General features: G+C 58.2%; 1 protein-coding gene and 1 pseudogene across 16 annotated transcripts in view; one reads left to right on the plus strand and one right to left on the minus strand.

Annotated features, from left to right (window-relative positions):
* KLC1 (kinesin light chain 1) overlaps positions 1-10,817 on the minus strand; it is a 49,226-nt gene extending 38,409 nt beyond the window's left edge. For all 16 annotated transcript variants that reach the window (XM_059685510.1, XM_059685423.1, XM_059685416.1 and 13 more), the window contains exon 1: positions 10,676-10,817. The gene's annotated coding sequence lies outside the window, so the exon portion shown is untranslated. The remainder of the gene's footprint in view (positions 1-10,675) is intronic.
* LOC132223324 (U4 spliceosomal RNA) lies at positions 5,866-5,977 on the plus strand (annotated as a pseudogene).
* Positions 10,818-22,452: the final 11,635 nt, after the last annotated feature.

Consider the following 22,452-nt stretch of genomic DNA (forward strand, 5'->3'; position numbering starts at 1 on the left):
TCAGGAGTAACAGGACGCTCACTCCCGTCTCTTAGCCTCGCTCTCCCTGAGAAACAGGAATCTCAAGCCTCTCCAATGGACTTGGAATTTTCCAAATACTTAACCTTTTGTGACTACTAGGTGTAGCAGTTAATAATGCGGATTTTTTTCAATAGATGGAGTTACACATATGTTGATGTATATGCAATTTGATATGTATGCTATTTTGTTGTATTGACAGCAAGCTTCAAAACTTCATATGTCGCCGAAACCGGTTTGGCTCAGTGGATAGAGCGTTGGCCTGTGGACTGAAAGGTCCCAGGTTCGATTCCGGTCAAAGGCATGTACCTGGGTTGCGGCACATCTCCAATGGGAGATGTGCAGGAGGCAGCTGATCAATGCTTCTCTCTCATTGATGTTTCTAACTCTCTATCTCTCTCCCTTCCTCTCTGTGAAAAATCAATAAAATATATTTAAAAACAAAAACAAAAACTTCCTATGTCAAATTTGCTGAAGGTGTTAACTTCATAGATATTTTTACGCTTGAAAATGTTGAGCCCTAATCGGTTTGGCTCAGTGGATAGAACGTAGGCCTGCGAACTGAAAGGTCCCAGGTTCGATTCCGGTCAAGGGCATGTACCTTGGTTGCGGGCACATCCCCAGTAGGGAGTGTGCAGGAGGCAGCTGATCGATGTTTCTCTCTCATCAATGTTTCTAACTCCCTATCCCTCTCCCTTCCCCTCTGAAAAATACCAATAAAAATTTTTTTAATAAAAATATGTTGAATTTCGTGCCAAAAAAAGAGCATTTGAGGGAAGTTTTAACTCATTAGCTTATTTTGAAGAACAAGTTATCATATATTTTGGGAAGCTTATGGTGAACATGCTCCATCTCAATATACTTGTGAACGCTGGTTTAAACGCTTTAAAAGTGATGATTTCTATGTGAAACACAAAGAACGCCCAGGTCAACCGAAAAAGTTTGAAGACCAACAATGACAAGCATTATTGGATGAAGATGCGTGTCAAACTCAAAGACAACTTGCAGGAAGATTAAACGTTGCTCAGCAAACAATTTCCGATCGTTTACACGCAATGGGAAAGATTTTAAAGGAGGAAAATGGGTGCCACATCAACTGAACGAAAGACAAATGGAAAACCGAAAAGTCTTCAGTAAAATGTTGCTTCAACAGCACGAAAGAAAGTCTTTTTTGCATTGAATTGTGACTGGCGATGAAAAGTGGATTTATTTTGAGAATCACAAATGCACAAAATCATGGGTTGATCCAGGTCAACCATCAACATCGCCTGCAAGGCCAAATCGCTTCAGAAAGAAGACAATGCTCTGCGTTTGGTGGGATCAGGAAGGTGTGGTGTATTATGAGCTGCTAAAACCAGGTGAAACCATTAATACTGATCGCTGCCGACAACAAATAATCAATTTGAACCACACTTTAATCGTGAAATGACCAGAATGGGCCAGAAGACACGGCAAAGTAATTTTGCTTCGTGATGACGCACCAGCACACACTTCAAAACCAGTTAAAGACACGTTAAAAGATCTTGCCTGGGAAGTATTAACCCACCCACCGTATTCACCAGACCTCACTCCTTCAGAGGACCACTTGTTCCGATCGATGGCACACGCACTTTCTAAGCAGCACTTCAAATCATACGAAGAAGTGGAAAATCAGGTCTCTGAATGGTTTGCCTCAAAACAAGAAAAGTTCTATTGGGACGGTCTCCACAAATTACCTGAAATGTGGGGAAATGTGTAGCCAGCGATGGACATGACTTTGAATAAAGCACTTTTGATATTTCTCTTGAAATTACTGTGTTTTCTTTGATTACAAAATCTGCACTATTACCCGGTACACCTAGTAAAATCACAGTAACCAATGGTAATATTAATAGTAAAATGTACATATTTTTGGTTCTGAAATTTCAGAACAAAAACTATACAGTGAAGACGCAAAGGGGATACAATTTGCTTGAAAAGAGGTGAGACAGACAGTGCTGACTTTTCAGATGTGGGGCTTTGTTCTTGGAGGGACGGAGGACAGCAGTGGGAACAGGGGTGTCACCCCGAGCTGATAGGACACAGTGAAGTTCCTATTTGAGCAAAATCTACAACGGCCTCCTGGAGCCTCAGTCTCATTCAAATCATGACGTCGCTGAATGGAAGTACAGCCGCGATGCCCTCTGTGGCTCAGGCAGTGAGCTATTTTATCCTCTAAAGCAGTGCTTCTCAGCCTTGGCTGCACATCAGAATCACCTGGGAATCTTTTTTAACCCTGATTTCTGGGCCTCATCCCCCAGAAATTCTGTTTCTTTGTTACTCATGTTGTGGCCCCACCCCAGAACAAAGAAACAGAATTTCCGGAGGATGAGGCCCAGAAATCAGGATTTTAAAAAAGATTTCCAGGGGATTCTGATGTGCAGCCAAGGCTGAGAAGCACTGCTCTAACCCACAGCGCACAGCGCACAGCACACGCACACAGCACACAGCGCACGCACACAGCACACACACACAGCACACGCACACAGCGCACAGCACACGCACACAGCGCACAGCACACAGCGCACGCACACAGCACACACACACAGCACACAGCGCACGCACACAGCACACGCACACAGCGCACAGCACACGCACACAGCGCACAGCACACAGCGCACAGCGCACAGCACACGCACACAGCACACAGCGTGCTGACTGTATTTACCGGCTGTGCGCTGCCCCGCCCCAACGAGGAGTCACTGTCCACCGAGGCCGGACGGGCTCCATCAGCTGGGCCCACCCAGAGCTCGCCAGGAGCCTCCCACAGGGAAAGGGCAGGCCCTTCCTGCTTCCCCGCTGCAGCTCTTCTGCTCGCATCGTCCCCTCGTCTCCTCTATCTGACTCTCTCACCTCCTCTTCTAAAGGTGAGCCACAGAATGAAATGAATGACTGAATCGTGCTGGCCTAAGTCACAAAAATGCATAGTGACTGTGTGAAAAGGAGACTCCTTAGTTACAGCCTCCGCTCTGAATCCGCTCCCATCCTAAAACCGTAAGCCGCTGGACACACAAAGCAAGGCTTTGCCGGGCGGGCTCTGCTGCAGGCGCCCCGGCGGAATGAGGGCGTGAAGGAGACCGGCTCTTCCCACAGCCCCGCCCAGGAGGCAGGAGGGCCGTGCACCAGCACGCGAGCTTCAGGCCCTCGCCCTCTCCAACAACCTGACCACCACCGGCCTTGAGGTGCCGCATCCCAGGAACAGGGCTCTCCGCCTGCCAATGGCCAGCACCGCCCCTGAGGAACAGCTGTCCAAGGCCAGCCCTGCCCTGGCCGGTTTGGCTCAACTGAAGGGTCCTGGGTTCGATTCCCGGTCAAGGGCACGTACCCCTCTCTCTCTGCCCCCCCACCTCCTCCCTCCCTCCCAGTCTCTCTGGAAATCAAAGGGCGGGGGGGTGCTCAGATGAGGATTTAAAAAAACAGGCCAGGCCTCCCACCTCTGGGCAGAGCACCGAGGCCACTTAATTTGCCTAAGACCACAGGCCCCTCTTTTCAGGTGCAAACGGGAAGCATGAGACACTACTGGGAAGGTGCTCCATGAAGCCAGGAGCACCCACTTTTTCCTAAAACAAGGATGAATGAGCCCCCGTGAGGCCGAGGCCGATGTCGCTACTGCAAGTCCCTGGTTGGACAAGCAGAGAGGAAACAGCTTCGTGGGCCAGCGCGCCTGAGAAGCGCACAGGTGCTGCGTGCAGAGAGCACTGGCTCCCACGTGGGAAGAACTGTTTATTCCAAACGAAAAACGCCAGCGGCGCAGCATCCTAGCAGAAGCGAAGTTGGGCCCGGCCAGCGTGGCTCAGTGGTTGAGCGTCAACCTATGAACCAGGAGGTCACGGTTTGGTTCCCGGTCAAGGCACATGCCGGGGCTGTGGGCTCCATCCCCAGCAGAGGGTGTGCAGGAGGCAGCCGATCAGTGATTCTCATCATTGATGTTTCTCTCTCTCTGTCCCTCTCCCTTCCTCTCTGAAACCAGTAAAAATAAAAATTTAAAAAAAAAAGAAGCGAAGTTGGTATGTAAGTGGCAACCAATGGCTGGTCTGTGTGGAGTGCCTTTCCTCCTACCTGGACAAAGGCCATTACAGAGACCAGCTGAACCCAGCTCTCCTGGGAGGGAGGGAGGGGGAGGGGCAGAGGTAGGGGAGAGGAGCAGCTCTCACTCACACCTTTACATCTTTCCGATCGATCAGGAGTTTTCCCAAGGCAGCATACATTTCCTAATTATTTAAAAACATGAACAGAAACCATAACAGGAGACAGGAACCATAAGAGAAAAAAAATGATACACTGGACTTCAGCAAATTTTAAAAGTACTGGGTGAGAGAAAGCAAAAATAAAACAAGATGGGACAAGCTTTGACTAAATGAATAAAGCCTCTAATTTCCTTAAAGAAAATTTAAAAGGCACCGTCAAAAAAATTAGTTAAGCCACGGGTTGGGAAAGATATTTGCAACCTATGTATCTGACAAAGACTTGAACCCAAATATTTAAAAATTCCTACTCTCGCCCTGGCCAGTGCTCAGTGGTTAGAGCATCGGCCAGTGGACCGAAGGGTCTGCGGTTCGATTCCCAGTCAAGGGCACATTCATTGGATGCAAGTTCCCCAGCCCTGGTAGGGGCATGTGTGGGAGGCAACCAATTAATATGCCTCTCACGCTGATATATTTCTCTCCCTCCCTCCCTTCCACTCTAGAAATCAATTGGAAAAAATATCCTCGTGAAGATTTTTTTAAAAATCCTACATTCAACAATAAAAAGACAAAGAACCCAATTTGTTAAATGGGCAAAACCCTTAGAACAGACACTGCACAAAAGCAGGTGCCCCAGAGGCCAGCAGGCAGGGCGGAAGTGCCCATCGCCACTGGCCAGCGGTCAGGGGAACCCCCACTGACCCGTGAGGAGAGGCACTGCTCAGGCCGAGCGGCCTGCGGAGCTGGAGGCAGCAGGAGGAGCGGGTGGAGCCGCAGGGACCGCGGAGGAAAAGGCCCAGCCCTCTGCCAACCGGCAGGTTCCTGAAACGTCGGCCCTGCAGCGAGCCTGTGCGCCCCCTCCGAGGACGGCCAGTCCTGACAGAACGCCCCCAGAAGTGCACCTACAGAAGATGGCTACTGCGGCAGGGCCACAGGCGGCCCCTCGGAACGAGAGGAAAGAACTGCAGGGACGCATGCAACAACAGGGATGACTTTCAAGGGCTGTGCTGACGACAGAGGCTAGATGCACGCGCGTGCACACTCACACTCACACACACACACTGCATAACGTCACTCACCTGACATCCTAGAACAGGTAGAACCAACCTGTGGTCATAGAAACAGAGCCATGTTGCTGTGGGGGGATGACTGACGACTGGCAAGGGGCATAAGGGGACTTTCTGGGCCCTGTTTTTTGTTGTTGTTAATCCTCACCTGAGGATATATTTTTCCATTAATTTTTATTTATTTTTTTATTTTTTTAAAATATATTTTATTGATTTTTTACAGAGAGGAAAGGAGAGGGATAGAGAGTCAGAAACATCGATGAGAGAAACATCGATCAGCTGCCTCTTGCACACCTCCCACTGGGGATGTGCCCACAACCAAGGCACATGCCCTTGACGGGAATCGAACCTGGGACCTTTCAATCCGCAGGCCGACGCTCTATCCACTGAGCCACACCGGTTAGGGCTCCATTAATTTTTAGAGAGTGGAAAGGAAGGGGAGAGACAGAGAGAAACATCGATGTGAGAGAGACATATTGACTGGTTGCCTCCCACACACGTCTGGGCTCTATTTTTTTTTTAACCTGTTTATAAAGTAAACTCGGGTGTATTGTCAATGCAGTAAAGACAACCGCCTCAGCTTTGTGCAGTGGCAGTATTGTAGCCAATGAGATTTATCCGAGGCTCATTGTTGCTAATTTAAAAAAAAAAAAAGACTACCGCCTCACAATTTTTTAAATATATTTTTATTGATTTCAGAGAGGAAGGGAGAGGGAGATCGAAACATCAATGACGAGAGAGAATCACTGATTGGCCGCCTCCTGCGCGCCCCCTACTGGGGAATGAGCCTGCAACCCAGGCATGTGCCCTGGACTAGAATCAAACCCGGGACCCTTCAGTTTGCAGGCAGACGCTCTATCCGCTGAGCATACCAGTTAGGGCTGGGCTCTACTTTGATATCTATTAATCAAAACTGAGGGAACAGTATATTGAAAATCTCAGTATTTCACTGCATACAAATTACATTTCAACGTTAAAGCAGAATTTCCTAGCTGCTGTATATGAATGCTGTGTGGACTCAGACATTGTTATTCGGATGTTGACTGCAGACAGCTATGAATGGTCTGGTTCTGAGAACACAATGAAGTTGAGCTGTGACAGGCAGATTAAGATGCCTCCCCCCAAGATTCTCAGCCCCTGGTGCACCCACACCTTCTCCCAGTTATTCACTCAACCACTGATCGGGGGACTGCAGTGCCGGGGTTCTGCAGATGTCATGAAAGTCCCAACCAGCTGATCTTAAAACAGGGCGGGATCCGGTGGGCCTGGCCCCATCACGTGAGCCCTGTGGATCTGGGTCTGGAAGTCAGAGAGGCAGTGTGAGGGAAGAGGGGCTGCAGGAGGCTCCTCACAACTGGCTTTGAGCGGGAGGACCTGAGAGAGCCAGCCAGCAAGGCAACCGGGTTGCCAGCCCCTCAACCAAAGGAACTGAATTCTGCTGCTCTGAGCTTAGGGAGGAACGCCGAAGCCACGCCACAGACACTGGGCGTGAACTACATTGTTATTTAGTTATTTAGAGAGGGAGGGAGGGAGGGAGGGAGGGAGGGAGGGAGGGAGGGAGGGAGGGATAAGCATCCACCATCCTTTTTGGAATACAGGATGACGCGCCAAGCCAACCAACGGAGACCCCGGCCAGGGCAAGCTTGGCATTATTGATTATCCTGATTGGTGATAACCAGGCTGTTTCAAGTAAAAGACTTGAGCCGGAGGCCCGCCTCACAGCCAGGTCCCGCTGGGCTAAGTAGCTTGCCCTCTCCAGCCACATGCCTCCAGTAGAATAGAGGCGGGCCCTGCCGGAGTGCCATCCTGATGCACCAAGGTTTCCGGTTTGATGCCCAGTCAGGGCCCATACTGGAAGCAACCAATGATTGCATGGATGGGTAGGACAACAAATCGGTTTCTCTCTCTCTCTCTCTCTCTCTCTCTCTCTCTCTCTCTCCCCCCCCCCCTTCTCATTAAAACCAATTTAAAAAAATGGAGGTGGTTAAAGCACCAATTTTACCTGGTATGGCGCTCACCTCGCCATTATCAGTTTTACTAGTATTAGCAGTAGCACAGTAAACTTCAGAGGCAGGGACATTCAAAAGCATAGATCCAAACTGCTTTCATCTGCCTCCAAAAATTCAAACAAAACAGTCATCATTCATTTTTGATCTGAGAGCAGGTCAGCCAGGAGGCTGCGGGAGGCCTGGTGCAGGTGCCTGGGAGAGAAGGCAGGGTCTTGTTGCTGTCACTCAGCTCTCGGAATTAGCCCTCCCTCCTCAGGAAGGAATATTCTCAGGAAAAATGTGGAAGGTCATTAATAACCTCCTAGACGCCAAATCCAACAGACTTTTCTGTCCAACTCTTCCTTGGCCTCTGAACCAATGTGAGTGACCAAGCCCCGCCCTCCCGTTTCCCAGGGCGCACCCTGCTGCCCTTCAGGGCCACTCCGTCCAGGGTCAGAGGCTCCAGCAGAGGTCGCGAAGGACACGCAACTGGCCTTAGCCAACATGATGCCACCTCTCAAATCTTTATCTCCAGCATAAATCTGTCTTGAGCTCCAGCCCTAACCCTCCAACTGCCAGCTAGTACCCCGGCCGCCCAAACATTTCAGATTTAACCCAAAACCAGTGCGAAGTCCCCTCCGCCTCACCAGCCCAAGTCACCCAGAGACAAGAAGTCCCTCTAGGTGCTTTCCTTCAACACTTTTACTAAGCGGGTCCGGCCAGGCACTGCCCATGCATAAACAGGTGAAAATCCCACCTCGGGGAGCAGGAGGTGAGGGAGGGGCAGGCAGTAAGGAAATAATGAAGGACCCCCTAAGTGCACAGGAAGTGCAGTGCTCATGAGCGGGGCAGTGCGGACCCACACCCAGAGAGGTGTGCCTCAGGCAGGGCAGACGGGGCGGGTGCTCACAGGACGCTGGGAACATTCAGCAGAGTGAGGGACCCACATGTTTCAGTAGTTTGCTCTGGCTGCCCATGCTGCCCACCCCTCCCCCTGCCTGCAGCCCCAGCCTTCCCCAGTCTGCCCGGCCCCAAATCAAGGCTACTCCACCCACCGTTCCTCTGCTCCTGCAGCACTGCCCTCACTCGGCTCTCAGTCCCCACTTGGTATAACGGCTCCCTAACTAGTCTCATCTCGGTTCTAAGCACCTGCCACACTCCCTAAGCTCCTTCTAAATGTCACCTCACTCCTGGAGTCCTCCAGCCCTCCTTCCACACTCAGGATGGAAGCACCCCAGGCATGTTGTTCAAGCTGGTCCCGACCTCACCTTTCCACCTCACTCACCCAGCTTCCACCCAGCTTCCACCCTAGCTCTCACCCCAGCTCTCACCCTAGCACCCACCCCAGCGCTCCCTGTGCAGCACCACTACCTCCAGCCCCGCCCTCAAGTGGCCTCCCCTCTGGAATCACCTCCCGGAGCAGCACAGCCCTCGATCTAATCAGGGTGCATCCATGCCCTGTCTGCCCTGCAGACGGCAGCTCCCGGGGCAGCCAGTAGCCACGGTCTTCATCTCGGCATCACCACCTGCTAATTAGCACGTCACCTGCCATTCCGTTGGTTCTCAATAGACAAGGCCATGTTTCACCATCCTGACAGGCCACTCCTTTCTATTTTATGCCCCAAAATCTGACATTTAAAATGTGCTTGTACTTGTATTTAGGATATTACTCATCACTTTGTTAAAGTTCTGGTTTCTTATCAGATCCCACTTGTTTCAGATTATACAAATCCTACATTTTACTCGATTTTTGACTTCTCTATTTCTAGTTTTCTTTTTACACAACTCTTCAAATCTAGTTTCTGTGGAGAGCTGCACCCTGCCTTCTCGCCAGCGTTCTGAGGCTGCTTCCTGACGTGCATTCATTTAAGACGCTCCGTGCCCCTCCCGGGTGGCATTTCCGGGCACGTCTTCCCACCTTTCCGATGGAATGTCACGTGCTTTTCCAAGACACGGCCACGCCCGGTGGAGCCAGGCCACAGTGAGGTCACCGCGGGCCTCCACGCCCCTGGGGACACCCAGGGCCGCCAGGCTCGCGCACCATGATGCTGCATTCTGCGGCCCGGCGTGCCTCCCCTCCCGGAGAACCTTCAATGTTCAGTATCGCAGCTTCCCACAGACACAGGAGACCACACAGCGAACCCAATGCCCACGCGGCTGGTGCCGGTCCGCAAGGAGGCGAACCGGGACCCGGCCAGGTCCCAACCGTCTCCCCTGCACTGCTGGGCGCCATGGGCCTGGAGCCAGTGCCTCGGACCCAGGGCTTCGTCCCGCTGCACGAAAAGCCTGGGCATCTAACCAGCGAAGCAGCCAAGGGCTCGCTGCCCTCTGCGCGGCGCTGTGCTCGAGCGCGGTGTCTCAGGGCTGCCTCCTGGCACTTCACAAAAACATCATTTTACAAGTATTCCTTCTGGAACGTCTAAGGTGACGTCTGCGTTGTTTAAATAAAACAGTAAAGCAATAGGGAGCCCAATGCAGGCGTCCTAACGGAGGGTCACACGGCTCTGCCGCCCCCAGTTATAACACTACCCGGCCGCCGCGCGTTAACCTCGCTTGTTTTAATGCTTTGCGTTCAGGTTTTTAAGGAGAGAGCTGCGCCCAAGCCGACAACCAGCGCTCCGGGCCGGGCGGCGCCAGCTCGGCGTCCGCGGGTGCACCGGCTCGCGCCGCGTTCAAGGGATGAGAAGGGCCCCGGGGAGGCAGGTCCGGCGGCCTCGGGCGGCCCCCGCGCTTCCCACCGGCCGGGCCCGCAGCGCCCGCGAGCCTGACAGGCGCGCCGGCCCAGGGCGGGGCCGCGGGAGAGGGCGGCGGCCGGAAGGAAGAGGGAGGATTCGGACAAAGCAGAGCCGGCCGGCGCCCCGCCCCGCGCCCCCCGCCCCGCGCGCCGCCTTCCCGGGGGCGGCCACCTCCCCCGGCGCGGCTCCCGGGCCGCAGCTGTTCCCGGAGCGGCCGCCCCCGCTCGCAGCTGGGGATGCGGGGCCGGGGGAGAATGTGAGGCCGGGGGTGCGGGGGGGAGCCGGGCGGGATGCGGGGTCAGGAGGGAATGTGAGGCCGGGGGTGCGGGGAGGAGCCGGGCGGGATGCAGGGCCGGGACAAGGATGCCAGGCCGGCGCGGAGACGCGGGGACGCGGGGCCGGTGACAGATGGGGTGAGGGGAGGCGCAGAACCGGGCTGCGGGGCCGGAGTGGGCATGTGAGGCCGGGATGCAGAGCAGGACCAGGATGCGGGACGGGGCGGGGCTGCGGGGCCGGGGGCGGCGGGGATGCGGGGCCGGAGCCGGGACGCCGGGCCGGGAGGGGATGCGAGGCCGAAGGGACCCGCACCTGGAGGGCCGTGGGTGCGGCGGCGGCCGGAGCGGGAGGCGAGGGAAGGGACGCGGGGGCCGGGCCGCCGCACTCACCGTGCTGCTCGCGGGCGCGCTCGCGCTGTCAGCTCCGGGCCCGGCGCGTGCGCGGGGCGGGACAGCGGGGCCGCCGCCTCGGCCGCTCGGGGGCGACGCCGCGGTCACGAGCGAGGGGCGCCGGCGCGGGCTCCCCGCAGCATCCTCGGCCGTCCGCGCGCTGTCCCCGCGGCTCCCCTCGCTGCCGCCGCCCGCGCCCCTCCGGCTCCTGCCCGCCGCTGCCGCCGCCGAAAATGGCGTCTCGCGCCCCTCCCCCGGCTGGCCCCGCCCCACAATGCCGCGCGCCGCGTGACGTCACCCGCCGGGAGCAGGGGGCGGGGCCGCCGCGCTGCGGGCTGGGAGCGAGGTCCCCGCGGCCGGGATCCGTCACCGAGGGCCGCGGGTCCCCCGGAGCCCCCCGGACCCTTAGGAAGCCGCCACCGCCCCCAGGGGAAGGGCCTGCGGGAGTGGCTCCCCCCTGCCCCCTCCGAGGCCCGCCCGGCCCCGCTCCGCGCGAGGGCGCCGCCGGCTGGCGAGAGCGGGAGGGATGGATGCTCAACCCCTGGTGCCCGGCGGAGCAGATGCCCCCTTCCCCCCGCGAGCTGCGCCCACGGCAGCCCTCGCCACTGCACGCCCTGGGGGCGCCCGGGGCTGCAGAGCCAGACCTCCCGCCCTCGCCACCGGGCACCGGGGCTGCAGAGCCAGACCTCCCGCCCTCGCCACCGGGCACCGGGGCTGCAGAGCCAGACCTCCCGCCCTCGCCACCGGGCACCGGGGCTGCAGGGCCAGACCTCCCGCCCTCGCCACCGGGCACCGGGGCTGCAGGGCCAGACCTCCCGCCCGGAGAAGGGCGGCCCGTCAGAGCGCCGAGCCCCTGGGCCTCGCCCCGCTGCGCCCGGCTCCGCAGGCCTGACTCAGCAGCCGGGAGTCCGCTGATTCAGCGGGCAAGGCGCAGCTTGCTTTGTCGGCCACCGGCGCGGACACCCACCCACCCCGGCTGCCGCCGAGGCCCAAGTGCAGGGCCGGGGGCATCCTTCGCCTGAGGGCTCCCTGCTTGCTTGGACCGGGCTGCCTCTGCGGAGTTACCGCCCATCCCCGGGCCGGCCGCAGTCCCAGGAAGCACGTGCTGCTGGACTTCCACGGGAGGCCCAGTTACTTTGCTTCCCTTTAAAAATGCAAAGGGCGCCCTAACCGGTTGGCTCAGTGGATAGAGCGTGGGCCTGCGGACTGAAGGGTCCCAGGTTCGATTCCTTGAGGTTTGATTTCGGTCAAGGGCATGTACCTTGGTTGCGGGCACATCCCCAGTAGGGCGTGTGCAGGAGGCAGCTGATCCATGTTTCTCTCTCATCGATGTTTCTAACTCTCTATCCCTCTCCCTTCCTCTCTGTAAAAAATCAATAAAATATATTTAAAAAATAAAAACGCAGAGGGCTGCTGCCAAGAGGCTCTCTGTGGTGACACAGCACTCCCGGGCGGAGGCAGAGGCATGGCTCAGAGTCAGACAGCCCCTCCACAGGCCCGGGGTGACTCAGCCACCCTGCCCTTCGGATGGCACCGCCCCTCACAGCCACCCAGGGCCGGGCATGGCAGCTGTGACCACCATGGTGCGCTGGCCGGGGGAGGTGCCGGCCGCCCTGGCCGCCTTCCTCTGCCTGTGACTCAGCTCACTGTCCCCAAGCAAGAAACCTTAAACCTACGCTGCCCCCTTCCCATGCGTGGTCAAGAGTCTTACCTCCTTTGTGTGGCCTCAGCCCATGGGGTCCCCAGCCCCCTGCCACCACTACCTTTAGACCTTAGTGTGTGGTCCTTCTATTCTCTCAACAACTGATTATGGAGCTGGAGTGGTCCCCACAATAAGCCGACAAACAGGACAACAGGGTCCCTGCTCCTGCAGTGCCACGCAGAGACTGAGGTAAGATGATGCCATGGGCAGCGGCCAGGGGCAGGGCTGCCCCACAAGGCAGGCACGTCAGAGGAGACCTAAAGACTAGGAAAGAGCCCTAGTCAGTGTGGCCCAGTGGATAGAGTGTCAGCCTGTGGACTAAAGGGTCCCAGTTCAATTCCAGTCAAGGACACATGCCTGGTTGCGGACTCCATCCCCGGGAGGGGGCGTGCAGGAGGCAGCTGATCCATGATTCTCTCTCATCGTTGATGTTTCTCTCTCGCGCGCGCTCCCTTCCTCTCTGAGATCAGTGCATCTATCATATAAAAAGACTAGGAAGGAGCAAAGTTGAAGGTGAGCCCCGCAGGCAGAAGTCCTCGGACAGGAAGGAGCCGGGGTGCTGGGAAAGGCCAGCTCATCCCCTCCCCCCCCTCCCCCCAGCCTCCTGAACTGGCAAGGCGGCAAAGGCCCCCTCACCCAGGGCAGCGGCTGGAGCACCCTCACCCAGGGTCTCCCAGTCAGCGAGCGCCCTGTGGCTGAGCTGCCCTGAACGTCCGTCCGTCCGTCCGTCCGTCCTCCTCCTGTTCAGCCCTGGGATCCTCCAGCGGCTCTGAGAGGCTCGCCGGCCGCAGCCGGGCCCTGCCAGTCTGCTTCCTGGAGGAGCCGGCTCGGCTGGAGGAATGGCAGCGCCCGCCCCTTCGCAGACAGGAGCAGAGCTGAGGGCTGGTGCCTTCGCGGTGGGCAGGCCTCAGCGGGGCCACTCGCTCGGGGGAACCCGTTTCCTCCGTGTAAACCTGGAGGACCAGGGCCCCGGAGCAACGCAGCTGCAAGTCCTCCATGCACTCCGCTGGCCACCAACCCGGGGGGTGAGCCCGGGCCCTGTCCCCGCTGTGCCTCAGGGGCAGCTCTGAGCCTGGGTCAGGGCCTGCCCTGCACCCCGCCCCCGGCAGCCAGCCCGTGGCTTCCTCGCTCCCGGGGGAGTGCCCCTCCGTCCCTGGAAGCTGGAAGGCCTGGTGGGAGTGGTCCCCGCCCGGCCTGCTATCTCCATCCTCGGGCTTCCCCACTGCCCAGGCCCTCATCTCTTCTGACCCGGGTTCCAGCTGAAGCTGGGAGAGCTCAGCGGGCAGCCCCAGACCTGCGGGCGGGGCTGGAGCAGACTCGGAGCAGCCCGGGTGATGGAGCCGCGAGGACAAAGCCGAGGCTACAGCCCTGCTCCAGGCGGAGTGAAAACGCCGCCCTCCGGCCTCCTGCAGCTCGCCGGGCCCTGGCTTCCGGAGAGCCCAGCACACAGGCTCCCACTGGTTTCAGCCCAGCGTGTCCTGAGCGCTCCGGTGGCAGGTGCCAGGCTGGGCCACGGGAGAGCAGGGCGCGATGCCTGACCGCCCACAGCCTGTGGGGCAGAGCCGGCAGCCCCGGGTCAGGGGCTGAGGGGGAGCCCTACGTCCCCCAGGGGCCACTCACACGGCCGGCAGGGAGGGCCCACAGATGGAGGCCCAAGTGCAGGGGCTGCAGGGAAGGAAGCACAGCGCCCAACGCGAACAAACCACACTTCCCTTTGTCTCAGTGGAGAAGGGAGTCCTGTTTACCGTGAGTGTCCATGGCTGCGCCCAGGGGCAGCTCTGGGAAGCACGGGGGCTGGGACTCCCCTGCATCCTGAGGGGCCTGCAGGCCAGTGGGCAGCCCCCACCCCAGTAAAGCGCCTGAGAGGGAGGGAGGGGCAGGAGGAAGAGAGAAGCCAGGGCTCCGGCTGGCAGCAGGCTCGCCCCTCCCCGCGGGCCCCGCCCCGTCACAGGCACCCAGGGCCTGCGCAGAAGCTGCTGAGCCTGAGCCCAGAGGGCGGCCTGGCGGCCATGGAATCAGGACCAGGGTCAGGGCCAACCTGGGCTCCCTCGCAAGCTTTGCTCTGCGCCACAGTCACGCCCTGTGGGTCTCTGGCTTCAGCTCTGGAAACCGTGTCCATCAGGTGTCCAAGGCGTTTTCTGTTTCATTTTTTATTTATTTATTTTTAAGTATATTTGTATTGATGTCAGCGAGGAAGGGAGAGGGAGAGAGAAACATCATGATGAGAGAGAATCATGGATCGGCTGCCTCCTGCAGGCCCCACACTGGGGATCGAGCCCGCAACCCAGGCGTGTGCCCTGACCGGAATGGAACTGGGAACCCCACAGTGTGCAGGCCGACGCCCTATCCACTCAGCCAACCAGCCTTTTTAGAGAGAAAGAAAGAGAAACATCTATGTCAGAGAGAAACATCTATTGGTTGCCTCCCACACGCACCCCAACCCACAGCCTAGGTAGGTGCCGAATCAAACCCACAACCTTCCGTGTACTGGACAACGGTCCGGACAACTGAGCCGCCAGCCGGGGCGCGCTTGCCTCCTGATTCCTGGTAGCCAGGGCCGGGGTGTTTTTCCTTTAAAGAGCTCCGGCCTCGGGAGTTCAGCCCCCTGACCGCTCCCTCACGCCGGGGAGACGCAGCAGCCCTTTGTGGGGTGAGGGAGTGGGGATCCCAGCGGGAAGCCCACCCACTCGCTGTCTCTCACTTTTTCCGGGTGCAGAGAGAGGCTGGGTCCTGCTCAGTGAAGGGTCCCAGCATTACTGACCAGGCCCGCCGGATCCCTGCGCACAGCTGGCTGGGGTTGCACAACCCCAGTCCCAGGCCTAAGGAGGCCGGGAAGCTTTCACATCTGTGCTTGGGGGGACCCTGAGCTATCATATAGGAAGGACAGCTCCCTACTGGGGAGGCCCAGCCATCCGCCCCCTGGGCCACCTTCCAGTGTCCCCTGGGGGCGCCGCGCTGTGAGGGACGCCATCCCAGAGCCATCAGTGGCCCCGGGATGCCCCCAGATGAAGACTGATGCCCGAGTTTGAGCAGGGAGGACACGTGAGTCCTTACTATGGAAAGATGGTCACGTCCTCTCAGGGACTCGTGGGATATCTTAGGAAACGTGCTGGACTCCCCACGGGTTGTGGCGCGGAGACTGGCCAGTTCTCTGGTTATCTACCCGGCCGGCCAGGGGCCGGGAGGGGGTCCAAGTGAGGGAAACTTTTTGAAATGATGTCACGGGCCCAGCCGGCGTGGCTCAGTGTTAGAGCACTGACCTATGGACCAGGAGGTCACGGTCTGATTCCTGGTCAGGGCACATGCCCAGGTTGCGGGCTCGGTCCCCAGTGGGGGGCATGTGGGAGGCGTCTGATCAGTGACTCTCTCCTCACTGATGTTTCTCTCTCTCTCCCTCTCCCTTCCTCCCTTGAGATCAATAAAAAAATATTTTTTTAAAAAAGAGACGCAGTCACTGGTTAATAGACACTCTGATGGCGACAGGCAATGGGTCTGGGGCCTGGGGTGCGGGACGTGTCGTGGGGAACTGACATTCTGCACTGGGGATGTCCCCTCAACTTTTTATGAAAATATTCAAACATGCAGGAAAGTGTGCGTGAACCCCCACGTACCCACCCTGAGGTTCCACGGTGACCACGCGCCTGTTGCTGTATTACCTGTCTCAGGTGATCCACCCTCCGTCCGCAAATCCATCTTTTTTCTTAACGCATCTCAGAGCAAGTTGCACACTTCAGTACTCTTCACCCCAGGACACCTTAGCATGCGTATCATGAACAGAGTTCGGTATTTGTTTGTTTTTAGGGAAAATCCACACACCGCGTAAGGGACACGTCGTCAGGCTACCGCTGATGCGCTCCAGAAAATGCTCTCGCCTGCGTGACTGACGCCCCTGGAGGAGCTGTGGCCACATGCGCACACACACACACACACACACACACACACACCGCCCCTTTCACCTGGGACGGCTGCCTTCCGGAAAGGGCGTGGACTTGTTCAAGGACACAGACCTGGGCCACCGCAGACCAGCAGATGGAGAGCTTTTTCCAGCTTTTATACAAAAATAGCCATGCAGGTGCAGGTCTGCTGAGTCGGCGCAGGCCGCTCCCAGCCACAGCTGCGCCCCCTCGGTGAACGGGGTGCCAGACCGCACTCCCGGTGCTCCCTCCACCGAGCGAGGCCTCCTCTCATCATTGTGAGGCTTCTGGGCACAGACCCCACCTTCATTCCTGTGGTATCTCTTGCCTGTCCCCCTCCATAGACCCCACACCTCGCTCAGGTTCTTGAACAGAGTGCTTCTCAATCAGCGGGGACTGACGGGGGGACGGACGGATGGATGGACAGATGGACGGATGGATGGGCAGGTGGATGGACAGACGGACAGATAGACGGACAGATAGACGGACAGATGGACGGATGGACCAAGCACGGAGTAAACAGTCAACACCCAGGTGCTGGCTGTCATCAGTGCAGACGAGTCCTGGTGTCGTCTGCTCCCCCAGCTCTGCCCTGCTCCCTGGGGCTCCCCCTGGGATGGGGGTGGGAGAGTTACCTCACACCAGTGCTGGTCTGGTTCACCCAACCAGGCTCGTTAACCTGCCCTGGGCCCCACGACCCGCCCGCCCTCCGAGCTGGCTTCCCTCCTTCCTCCCAGCAGACACCTGCTACCTATGCCTTGATTTGTGGACGGTGGTCACGCCAGCTTGTTCTCCAGCGGGTTTCTTGGTCCCTGGATGATGTGGATTCACAGTCATGTTTGGGAGACTTGTCACGTCTCTCCTCCTGCCAGGCCTCTGTGCTGGTCCAGCCTGGACCTGGACCACACACCCCAGAAATGCCCAGGAGAAAGGTGAGCTGTGGGTGGGAGGCAAGCTAATGGTGGCCTCAGCCCAGCTGGCATGGCTCAGTGGTTGTGCGTCGTCGACCTATGAACCAGGAGGTCAGGGTTCAATTCCCGGTCGGGGCACATGCCCTAGTTGCAGGCTCCATCCCCAGTAGGGGACCTGCAGGAGGCAGCTGATCCATGATTCTCTCTCATCATTAATGTTTCTCTCTCTCTCTCCTCCCTTCCTCTCTGAAATTAATAAAAATTATATATATCCTATCTAATAATAGACAAACATGGTAATTAACCATACCTCTGACATGCTTCCCATTGGCTAATCAGGGTGATATGCAAATTAACTGCCAACCAAGATGGCGGCCGGCAGCCAGGCAGCTGAAGCGAACAGGAGGCTTGCTTGCTCCAGTGATGGAGGAAGCCAAGGTTCCCCGCCTGTCGCTGCCGGACTCTGAGCTGCACTCTAAGAAACAATGTTGCAATTATAGAAGCTAAACAAACCGCAGAAACCTGCTTTCAGCCAGCCAGGCCTCAGAGCTGGGGTTGCATCAGTGTTTCAATTATAGAAGCCAAACAAACCCAGATACCTGCTTTCAGCAGCCGAAGTCTCAGAGCTGGAGCCGAGCCTCAGAGCTAAAGCCAGCTCTCAGTTCCAGTGACAGCTATAGAAGGTAAATAAATCCCAGAATTAAAAGGAAAAAAAAAAGAAAAAAAGGAGAGGTTGGGAGCTTCAGTCACCTGCCAGCCTGAAAACAGCCCTCAGCCCCTCACCCAGACTGGCCAGGCACCCCAGTGGGGACCCCCCCCACCCTGAAGGGGGTGTGACCAGATGCAAACAGCCATCATCCCCTCATCCAGGCTGGCCAGGCATCCAAGCAGGACCCCCACCCTGATCCGGGACACCCTTCAGGGCAAACCAGCTGGCCCCCACCTGTGCACCAGGCCTCTATCCTATATAGTAAAAGGGTAATATGCAAACTGACCCTAACAGCAGAAGGACTGGGAATGACTGGTCCCTATGACACACACTGACCACCAAGGGGCAGACGCTCAATGCAGGAGCTGCCCTCTGGTGGTCAGGGCGCTCTCACATGGGAGGAGCTCTGCTCAGCCACAAGCCAGGCTGATGGCTGCCAGTACAGCGGTGGTGGTGGGAGCCTTTCCTGCATCCTCAGCAGCACTAAGGATGTCCGACTGTAGTTTAGGCCTGCTCCCCGCTGGCAAGTGGACATCCCCCGAGGGCTGCCGGGCTGCCAGAGGGATGTCTGATTGCCATCTTAGGCCCAATCCCCCAGGGAGCGGGCCTAAGCCAGCAGGTGGTCATCCCCTGAGGAATCCCAGACTGCGAGAGGGCACAGGCCAGGCTGAGGGACCTCCTCTCCCCCCCGAGTGCACAAATTTTTGTGCACCGAGCCTCTAGTGTGTGTGTGTGTGTGTGTGTGTGTGTGTGTGTGTATATATATATATATATATATATATATATATATATATATTTAAAAATAAATAAATAAAACTAAAGGTGGACTCAGAAGTTCCTCCCAGGGGCAGCAGGCTCCAGCCACAGGAGCAGCTTCTGCCCTGCCCACCACCTGTGCAGGGGGGAGGCCAGGCCTGAGGAGACCCTGGAGCAGGCAGAGCTGGCTGCCCGCCCATAGGAAGGCTCTCAGCCCTGCAGGTGTTCAGTGCCCTGAACGAGCTGCCAACTGTGCCAGGCTCTGCTCAGCTCTGGAGGGCAGCCTGGAGGAGGAGGCAGGAGGAGGAGGAGGCAGGCCTGACTAGGGAAGCACACAGATGCATGTGCCATCGCAGAGGGCTAGAACGGGAAAAGCCCAGCCTCAGGATGCCCAGGTCAGCCCCTCACCTGGACTTGGCTGGGAGGGTCCAGCTGAGCCTCGTGCGCCCTCAGCCTCTACCCGTTGTCAGCACCTGGAAACCCGTCTGCATAGAAACTCAACTCGGTGACCAGGAGCCGCCCTGGTCCCTGGCATTGACACAGACACAAAGCACTTCACACCCCTTTCCCCCGCCCTGCCCATTTTACAGATGGAGAAACTGAGGCTATGAAAGGGGAAATGGGCCACTAGGCCTCAGCTCTGATGTGGCCATTGGACCCCACCCCAGTGCCCACTTCACTGCAGTAAATGAGACAGAAGCTTTGCCCATGCTCGCGGCCCTGGGGAGTAGGTTCAGGCAGAGGCTTTTAGCAGGACTTCCGGAAATTTCCATCGATTGATTCATTCCAGAAGGTGCTGACCCATCAGACACAAATCCTGTTCTTTTCCAGGACCGCTCATCGACCGACCCAATCCCCAAGTGCCCTCCGTTCCTCCTGCTTGCTCACAGCTCTGAGGTGACTCCTGGGCCGGTACCATGGGCTCACAGACGCTGTTCTCAGACAGCCTGGAGGCAAGTCGGAAACCGAGGCCGGGCAGTTCCCTCGGAGGCTCCGAGAGCCTGGTCCCGGCCTCTCCTGCCTCCGGGGGCTCCACCAGGTGAGTCCTGGGCCTGGAGATGCGTGACTCCAGCCTCGGTCCCCCCTTCCCGGGGCCTCCCTCCCAGGGTCTCTGGATCCACCCTGAATCCAGGCTGCTCTCATCCTGATTCCCTGAGTAATGGCATCTGCAAAGTCCGATTCTTTTTGTTAATACATTTTTATTGATTTCAGAGAAGAAGGGAGAGGGAGAGTCACTCGGGAGTCAGCCGATCAATGATTCTCTCTCATCACTGATTCTCTCCCTCTCTCCCTTTCCCTTCCTCTCTGAAATCAATAAAAATGTATTAAAAAAAAGGGCTAAGAGAGAGTTTACATTGCCTCGCAGGGACACAGCCTCACAAATCCTCTCCTGGACTGGCTGCCCTGTCCCGGGCCTTCACCTACACCCGTCCAGCCCACGCTCACACCTTCGGGGGGACCCACCCAGCCCACGCTCACACCTTCAGGGGGGGACCCGCCCACGCTCACACCTTCGGGGGGACCCACCCAGCCCACGCTCACACCTTCGGGGCTCTCGCCCTGGACCACAGAAGCAGACCCCTATGGCGCCTGCAGGCCAAGCGTCTAGCAGAAGCTCGTGCGGGGACGGAGCTGTCCCACACCCTGAGGTCACTGGGCAGACGGAAGGCTTCTCCCCGTTGTGACCTGGTCCAGGGTCCCGGAGCCACAGCCGCGCTCACTCACACGCTTATTCCTGCGAGGCGCCCGGGCAGGGAGAGGCTGGGGGCACAGACAGACTCGGCTCTGCCCACAGTCGGAGGCCACATCCTCTGGGCTGGGCAGCTATGGCCCCCGGTGGCCCCTGAGCCCTGCATCTCCACCACCAGCTGGTCAGAGCCCATCTTTTTAAAAATATGTTTTTTGTATGATTTCAGAGCGGAAGGGAGAGGGAGAGAAACGTCAGTGAAGCGAGAGAACCATTGATCGGCTCCTCCCACAGGCTCCACGCTGGGCATTGAGCCCACAACCCGGCACATGGAACCCGGGACCCTTCAGTCCGGAGGCTGACAGTCTATCCACTGAGCCACACTGGCCAGGGCAGATCCTATCTCATTTGCACCCAGGGGAGCAGGACCTGTGCGGACGGGGGCCCCTGCTCTCATGGGAAGCAAGGCCCCGGTCACGGCGAGGCGTCCTGCCGGGCCCCGCCAGCACCCAGGACGGGCAGGGCGGCTGCTCTCAGGACGGGATTTCCTGGCAGATGGACCGGCCTTTCACAGCCAGCGCCAGCGGTTTGCCCGTCTGCCCAGCATGGCTGGTGGGCGCTCGGGGCAGGGTAGAGGCAGCGATAAAGGAACAGACCAGCAGCCTGAGGCCTCCCCGCCTGGGCTCTGCCCCTGTTAGTCCTGCCACCTGCCGCTCGCGCCAACCTGAGTGCTTTGATGGGAAACTGGTCTTTGGGGGTGTGTGCTGGGGGGGTTGGAGGGGGACCCAGGGGAGCTTATAACCCCAAATACCTGGATGGAAACCACCGTGGACGGAAGACCTCGCCCTCCAGCGGCCCCTCCTCCCTCAGCTCTGAGGGGGCTTTTCCACCCGGGGCAGAGCGGAGATCCCGAAGACATACAAGTGCAGGCCCGTCGCCAGCGCTCACAGGCGCGGCCGGGAGCAGCCGGGCGTTTCAGAACGTGGATCGGTCATGTCCCGTGGCATGAAAGGGAAGAAATGACTTTCCTGGAAGACAGGGGGGTGAGCAGAACTTCTGAGCTGGGACACTGCCCAGCAAGGCTGCCCCACTAGGCGGGCAGGGGCACGAGACAGCAGGGTGGCCCGAGGCGGTGTCTGTCTCATCCTCTGCCCAGAGCAGGGCGGGCGCAGTGGTGCTGTGAGCACTGCTCAGGGAGTGGAGCAGCAGCGCGAGGCTCACCTCCGGGCCTGAGGCCTGGGAGGCTCCGAGGGAAGAGGCACCGCAACGACGGGACCGGCCCACAGGCTGCAGCATGGAGGGCCCGAGGGCACCGGGCTCGGGGAGAGGCGGAGAGGCGGCACGAAAGGCAGACACGGTGGTTCCACTGCCCCGAGGTCCCTGGACAGTCAGACTCAGACACAGAGACAGACAGATGGTGGGCCGGGGGCAGGGGGAGGGGCCAGGGCAGAGGGGGCCGGGGGAGGGAGGGGCTGGTGTGTAAGGGGGCACGGTTCAGTCTGGGAAGACTAAACGTTCTGGAGGTGATGGTGGTGACGGCTGCACAGTGTGAACACGCTCAGGGCCGTGGAGCTGCACATGCAGAACGGTGGACTTCACGTGCATTTTCTCTCTCACACACACACATACACACACACACACACTCGCACGTCTTCTCCATTTGGGCCTCCGGGCCTGGCATGTCTGTTGAGGTGACCTCGCTCCGAGGGGGGGCTGCCCTGCACAGGGGTCAGGTTCCTACACACCCACTCCCCTCTCCTTCCCAGTGGGCGGGGCCTGCTGGCAACCCGGGGCTGACCCCTCCCAGGAAAGGTGAGTGACCAGCAGAGGCCTGTCGCCCCTGGCAGCTCCTGCGGGCTTCAGGTCACAGTTCGACTCCTGGTCAAGGGGGTGAGGGCACGTGCCTGGGTTGCGAGCTCGATCCTCAGTGCGGGGCGTGCAGGAGGCAGCCGATCCATGATTCTCTCTCATTATTGATCTCTCTCTCTCCCCCCTCCCTCTCTGAAGCCAATAAAAATATATTTTAAAAAACCACCACAAGGGAAGAGCAGCGTCAGAGCGGTGTGGGGGGCCCGGGTCCCCGTGCCCTCCCGAGGCC

The sequence above is a fragment of the Myotis daubentonii genome, chromosome 1, assembly GCF_963259705.1.
Source record: "Myotis daubentonii chromosome 1, mMyoDau2.1, whole genome shotgun sequence".
NCBI lineage: Eukaryota > Metazoa > Chordata > Mammalia > Chiroptera > Vespertilionidae > Myotis > Myotis daubentonii.